The sequence below is a fragment of the Aegilops tauschii genome, unplaced genomic scaffold, assembly GCF_002575655.3.
Source record: "Aegilops tauschii subsp. strangulata cultivar AL8/78 unplaced genomic scaffold, Aet v6.0 ptg000076l_subseq_5457420:6198992_obj, whole genome shotgun sequence".
Taxonomy (NCBI): domain Eukaryota; kingdom Viridiplantae; phylum Streptophyta; class Magnoliopsida; order Poales; family Poaceae; genus Aegilops; species Aegilops tauschii.
The window spans coordinates 569,222-576,165 of record NW_027332479.1 but is presented as its reverse complement, the minus strand read 5'-3'; the positions used below and the strand labels follow the sequence as shown (position 1 = coordinate 576,165).

General features: G+C 41.8%; 1 long non-coding RNA gene and 1 pseudogene across 1 annotated transcript; one reads left to right on the top strand and one right to left on the bottom strand.

The window, feature by feature from the left end:
* Positions 1–1,031: 1,031 nt before the first annotated feature.
* Positions 1,032–2,316, bottom strand: LOC141028336 (uncharacterized). The gene is made up of 2 exons (XR_012190587.1): positions 1,875–2,316; positions 1,032–1,784 (listed from the first exon to the last, which is right to left on the bottom strand). It is a non-coding gene; the product is annotated as an uncharacterized lncRNA (long non-coding RNA).
* A 184-nt stretch (positions 2,317–2,500) lies between these two features.
* On the top strand, positions 2,501–3,506 carry LOC141028335 (uncharacterized; annotated as a pseudogene).
* The last annotated feature ends 3,438 nt before the right edge of the window (positions 3,507–6,944 follow it).

The window sequence follows — 6,944 nt, the reverse complement described above, 5'->3', positions numbered from 1 at the left end:
AGACCTAACAAAATACTAGGTAGTTCATGCAGAGTAGGAGGAAAAAAACTGGGCCCAATGTAAAAGGAAAACAATTTGGCCCACCGACAATAGGTTATGTAACAGTTATGTAGTGCAAATATCATGATGCCTTAATACATTGAGCACGATAACTTAATGAGTAGTTTGGGCCGCCTATGGAACAAGATAATCCCATCCAATTCTGTTTAAGGACATTAGACTTTCCTTTGTAATGTTTCCCAATCATAGATCATCGGCCTCAGTAATCCACATCTTACTTATATTTGAAAGGAAACAAACAACCCCCAATAAAACCAGTTGAAGTTATTTGGGTCAGCTGATCAAACACTTGTGTTTAGTGGTGTTTTGATACGTACACGTCAACCTGGCCAGCGGAAACTTGCCGGTGGTGGGCTAGGGTTCAAACGTGATTGATCTGAATGTATTGCTATATAATCCAAACGCCAGTGTAATGGATAGAGTTCAGTGGTTAGTACAAATGGAGACGGATCGAGCTCAGTGGTTTCTGAATCATGTTGTTGATGTGGCTCTGCCATGTAGCTGAAACATGAAGTTTTGAGAGGAACAGACCGACAGTATTCGTACAACCATAGTGCAAAGTTGTAAATTATTTTTAGGAACAAAAATTGTATAAAAATTGCATGAAATGTAATATCTCATCAGATCGAGATCAAGTATGGGCAACAACGCATGTTTCCCATAAGTTCCGAGTGCCAACCTACGCTAATAAATGTGCCCTTGACAAGGTCTAATCATTACCACCATCCACAACGGTGGGGTTTTGCCACTGAAAAATTTACGATTTCTCTCCGTCCATACCACTCAATAGGTGTGGTTGCCACCCGATGTTCTCCTTGGCCACACTCTGCCCCAACCAAGCATTGTTGGGTTCCTTAACAGGGTAAGGACAAACTGCCCCCCCTCCATTAATAAATACCCCTACAACCATCCCCCATGAACCCTCGATTGCATGATTTTTCAATCTCCATCATTCTAACACACAAACAACCTTCATCAATTAAGTTATATATTTATTTGCTTTCATACCCCAAACGATATGAACAACATCAAATTTTAATTAACCATCATCATACAATTCTAGTTACTAGGAATATGTAATCCTAGTCCACGAGGAGGAGGTGAAGTGATGTAGAGATGTAGCAAAGAGCTGCTGAGGCTGGCCATCATAGATAACTCCTCATATTCCTTCATTAACCCTTCTGAAACCGACGTAAACTCTGTTTTGTCAGCGCAATCGTTGATGGCTTTGGTTGTTTTCGCAATGCAATCAGGCAGGTCGAAGGGCGTCGGACCTTCGTTGCCTTTGCGAATCTCAAAGCTCTCGATGATATCATGGCAGATTTCGAGGGTGCTCACCATGCCACCGTAGTCCACTCGGCAGGACCCAAGGGCGTGAGTCGCGAGCTTGTCCTTGGTGGCACCATGGATCAAGTTCTCAACCTTGGCCGTCATGGCCGTGGCTCAGGGCTTCATGGCGTTGACGGCCACGAGAGCTAGGATGCGGTAGTCCTTCGCGTCGGTGCTTCGTTTGTCTGACTGGAGCGTTGATACACAAAAGTCATATGTGAAGCGCACCTTGAAGAAGTCACTCGAGACATTCTTGCATGCTTCCAACATGATGCTTGATGACATGGGCTTGGTGTCAGAAGCTTGAGCGGTGATGGCCACGGAAAGGAGAATGATGACAATTCCAGAGAATTCTAAGCAGTGGGTTTGCACCGTTTCCATTGCTGCCAGGCTTGCTAGAAAAATATATTGTAATTGAGGGAGATGATGAATGGATCAAATGGAACTGTAGTGCAGAGATGGATGGGTTGAGGTGGAGTACATACCTATGATTATGGTTTATATATAGTGCACTGAGTAGGGTTTCCAAATGCAATATGCCCCATGGATATCCAAATGATCAATGTTTAACTCTTTGCACATATACCTCGATGGACAATTGGATTTCCTCCTATTTAATCATGGGCAGTATTATCTAATATAGTGTCTCCTGGATGCCATTTTTTATGTAAGCTTAAAGGTGTTCCGGGTTAATAATGATGCATGTGTATCGTATATATCCATCGTGCAAGCGTATCCTAAATGGGTGTAAGCAATTAAATGTATTTAGGAAGGGGCACGGGTTGCCAATTATCTTAAATTTTACCGATTAACATGGTAATTTCTAGGTAGTGGCTAATTAGCAGAAGTATAGATATAGATAGATAGAAATATAGATAGAGAGATAGAGGTCAAGATAGATAGATAGATAGATATGTGTGTGTGTATATATATATATATATATAGTATATAGTATACATATAGATAGGTATAGATATAGAGATAGAGATAGAGATGAAGATATAGATAGATAGATAGACGTAGATATAGATAGATAGATTATCAAGGGCAGACTGCGCATAATCTTCCTTTAATGTCCCAAATCCATTTTGTGATATGGGGAAATAAAGTGAGATTCACTCTAGAAATACATAAAACTAGAACACATTCATGCCACACGTATTAATACTAGCACACCCAAAATGTGGATCTACATATATCTGTGCATATAGTGTCCGGAATACTAATTATTTGGATATCCGTGACTAAGCTGCATTGGATTTATGAACCTGCTGCTGCACTATATAGATGTCACAAGAACCGTACACCACCTCCATCTTTGCACTACAAAATCTGACTATCAATTCATCTCCACCTCTCTCTCAGCTACAAAGCCTACAATACAATTGCAGCTATCCTTGCAGCAATGGCAACCGCACGGGCGACCGCTGCCTTCTCCTCGGTTGCCATCATGCTCCTTTTTGTGTGCATCCGCGCACATGCCGGCGGGCGCGGCGACAAGATCAAGGTGGTGGACCTTGTGGTAGAAACCTGCAAGAACGCTTCGAGCAGCTGCCGCAACAAGCACCTGAACGTGACCCAGGAATTCTGCGTGCAGACTCTCCGGTCGGACAAAAGGATCTTCCAGGCCAAGGACCTCCGTGATCTGTCCCTTGTCGCTGTCGACATCCTCAAGATCCGTGTGGCAGCTGCCGGCGGCAAGGTGAAGGAAGCACTCTAGAAAGCCAAGAAAGGTACGGAGGAGGCGCTGGGCCTCAGGTATTGCCAGGTGGACTACGATGTCGCTATCGGCACCCTCGATCTCTGCGACGCCATGCTCAGGGACTTCCATGTCCCCAGGGGCGACGCCGACGACCCGTGGTCCTTTGAACTGCCCGAGCGTGTGGAGAAGGCGACTGACCATGTCAGCGACTGCGGGCATGATCTTCACATGGATAGCCAGACATTTATCGACGAAAACGAGGAGCTGATCAAGCTGGGCGACCTGAACAATGTCTTGCTAGGGCCATATGACTTTGATAGTTAATAATCTATTTTCTGCCAGAAACAATGTTCATGTAAAACCAACATTACTTTCGTTTGAAATAATAATAATAATGTTGTTTCGATATCGAGTATACCGCCGCCCCCCCTTGAGAACACTCATACCGTGCGAAAAATCTCAAATATTTTCAAACTATTGAATTCAAACGCTCAACTAATAGTTAAATATGTGGCATCTCTTAATGAACATCATGACAGGTCATGGCCTAGGTGGCAAAGCCAAGGTTTCCGCAGCAGCAAGTCTCGGGTTTGAGTCTGGTCGCTTTCATTTTTACTTTTTTTTAGGATGCAAAATGTAAAAACGTCGAACTCACGACGTTTGACCAAGCGGCAGAGGGGAAAATATCTGGTGCACCGGAGCTTGTGGTGCTACCGATGCACTGAACTCACATTGCACATTTAAAATGTTTAAAAAATTCTGAAAAAAATTTAGCACACTCATACAACATCAATGTAGGTTGTCACAAAATTTCAAGTTAAAATTCGAAACATAACTTAAAAAAAAAAATAACAAATTCAATACTGAATAGTACATAACATAACTTGGGCTTTAGATTTGGCCTATTATCACACTGATGTCAAAATTTGTCATTTTTGTATCTCAAAAAATATTTCATATTTTTACACGAAATTTTGTGACGTCAAACATTGATGTTGCATTAATGTGATAGATATTTTTGAGAATTTTTAAAACATTCTATTGCATCCGGTGCACCGGTAGCACCACAAGTGCGGGTGCACCGGATACATTCCCAAGGGTGAAGAGCCTGAGGATGAACAGCCAATACGGTAGGGCAGGCTTTCTGGTTCTTTTTTTTCGAACAAGGGCAGGCTTTGTGTTCTTTAAGAGTAACTAGAAATCATGCCCATGCATTTCAACGGGGGAGAAAAAGTCACCCCTCATACACACTCTCGAGACATCGGTATATCCCTTAAAATATTTTACGATGTCACATGACAAATAACATGATAAGTGGTGTTGCCCAAAAAAATAAAGATGGGTTGATTTTTGAAGTGTACTCAAGATGTTTTTAACTTATTACATAACAAAAATATCTACCTAGTTGGAGGTATCTCATTACACATTTTGTTATCATTCGTCCTTGGTGATGCCCAACAAATATTTGCGGTGCGATGAAAATAACAAAGTACATTTTAGTAATTAATGGTAGCATGTTTTTATCTTCTTGTTTTTTCTTTCTTTTTTCTTCTTATTTTTTGGTATATTCTTTGGGTTTTATGGTTTTTTTGCTTTCTTTGTTTTTTGTGTTTCTTTTTCAATTTTATAGTTTTTGTTCGTTTTCTTTCTACATTTTTTATATACACCAAGAATAATTTTTATATACACGTGTAACATTTTCTAAATATATAATTAACATTTTTGACAACTTATATATATATTTATGTCTACGTTTACTCATATACACTGTACAGTTTTTTATACACCAGAAACATTTTTTATCACATTTAAAAATTTGAAAATACATTATTAACACTTTGAAAATACATAATTAACATTTGGTAAAATATTTTTTTATCTCTATATTCTCCATAAACATTGTATATTTTTGTATGCATGACAACCATTTAGATATACACGTTTAACATTTTCCAATTTAATTTTCATCTTTTTTAAACATATAATTTTTTTGATGTCTAATTTTTCTGTACACATTCTATATTTCTTGTGTACATCATGATCATTTTTATATACACAGTTAACATCGTCCAAATACATGATTAATATTTTTGAAAACATTTACTTTTTTATGTCTACTTTGTTCTGTACACATTGTATATTTTTTATACATCAGAAACATTTTATATACACATTTAATATATTTTAAATGCATGCTTAACTTTAAAAAAAACAGAAATTTACATTATTATTTTTCTAATTTTGCTTTCCATACACACTACCCATTTGTTTGTATGCTTAACTTTCTAACTTTGTTTCAAAAAAACAGAAATAGACACATTTAAGGTTCTGATGCTTTAAGCTACAGTTTCCTGAGTGTGACGCCCCCGATTTGACCGTACACTAATCATGCACGCAAATGTGTACGATCACGATCAGGGACTCACGGGAAGATATCACAACACAACTCTACAACATAAATAAGTCATTCAAGCATTATAATACAAGCCAGGGGCCTCGAGGGCTCGAATACAATTGCTCGAACATAGACGAGTCAGCGGAAGCAACAATATCTGAGTACAGACATAAGTTAAACAAGTTTGCCTTAAGAAGGCTAGCACAAAAGTAGCAACGATCGAAAAGGCAAGGCCTCCTGCCTGGGACCTCCTAACTACTCCTGGTCGTCGTCAGCGGCCTGCATGTAGTAGTAGGCACCTCCAGTGTCATGGGAGTCGTCGTCGACGGTGGCGTCTGGCTCCTGGACTCCAACATCTGGTTGCGACAACCAGATAGAAAGGAAAAGGGGGAAAAGAGGGGGAGAAGCAACCGTGAGTACTCATCCAAAGTACTCGCAAGCAAGGAGCTATACTACATATGCATGGGTATATGTGTAAAGGGGCATATCAGTGGACTGAACTGCAGAATGCCGGAATAAGAGGGGGATAGCTAGTCCTGTCGAAGACTACGCTTCTGGACATCTCCATCTTGCAGAGTATAGAAGAAAATAGAGTGAAGTCCTCCAAGTAGCATCGCCTAGCATAATCCTACCCGGCGATCCCCTCCTCATCGCCCTGTTAGAGAGCGATCTCCGGGTTGTATCTGGCACTTGGAAGGGTGTATTTTATTCAGTATCCAGTTCTAGTTGTCATAAGCTCAAGGTACAACTCCGGGTCGTCCTTTTACCGAGGGACATGGCTATTCGAATAGATAAACTTCCCTGCAGGGGTGCACCACATAACCCAACACGCTCGATCCCAATTGGCCGGACACACTTTTCTAGGTCATGCCCGGCCTCGTAAGATCAACGCGTCGCAGCCCCACCTAAGCACAACAGAGCGGTCAGCACGCCGGTCTAATCCTAAGCGCGCAGGGGTCTGGGCCCATCGCCCTATGCACACCTACACGTTGCGAACGCGGCCGCGAGCAGACCTAGCAACCCACACGATCACGGCGGTTGCGTCAAAGCGGTCCAACACGGCGCGCGCCACTCAGTCGCTGACGTCACGAAGGCTTCGGCTGATACCACGACGCCGGGATACCCATAACTACTCCCGCGTAGATGGTTAGTGCGTATAGACCAAATGGCCAGACTCAGATCAAATACCAAGATCTCGTTAAGCGTGTTAAGTATCCGCGAACGCCGACCAGGGCCAGGCCCACCTCTCACCTAGGCGGTCTCAACCTGCCCTGTCGCTCCGCCACAAAGATCCACTTGCGGGTACTCCTACGAGCCGACCCGACTTTAGTCATCACATGTGTCATGTATATAGTATATAAGTATATACCCGTGATCACCGCCCAGGTGATCACGGCCCGATAGTGTAGCACAGCAGACGGACAAGAATGTAGGGCCACTGATGGAAATCTAGCATCC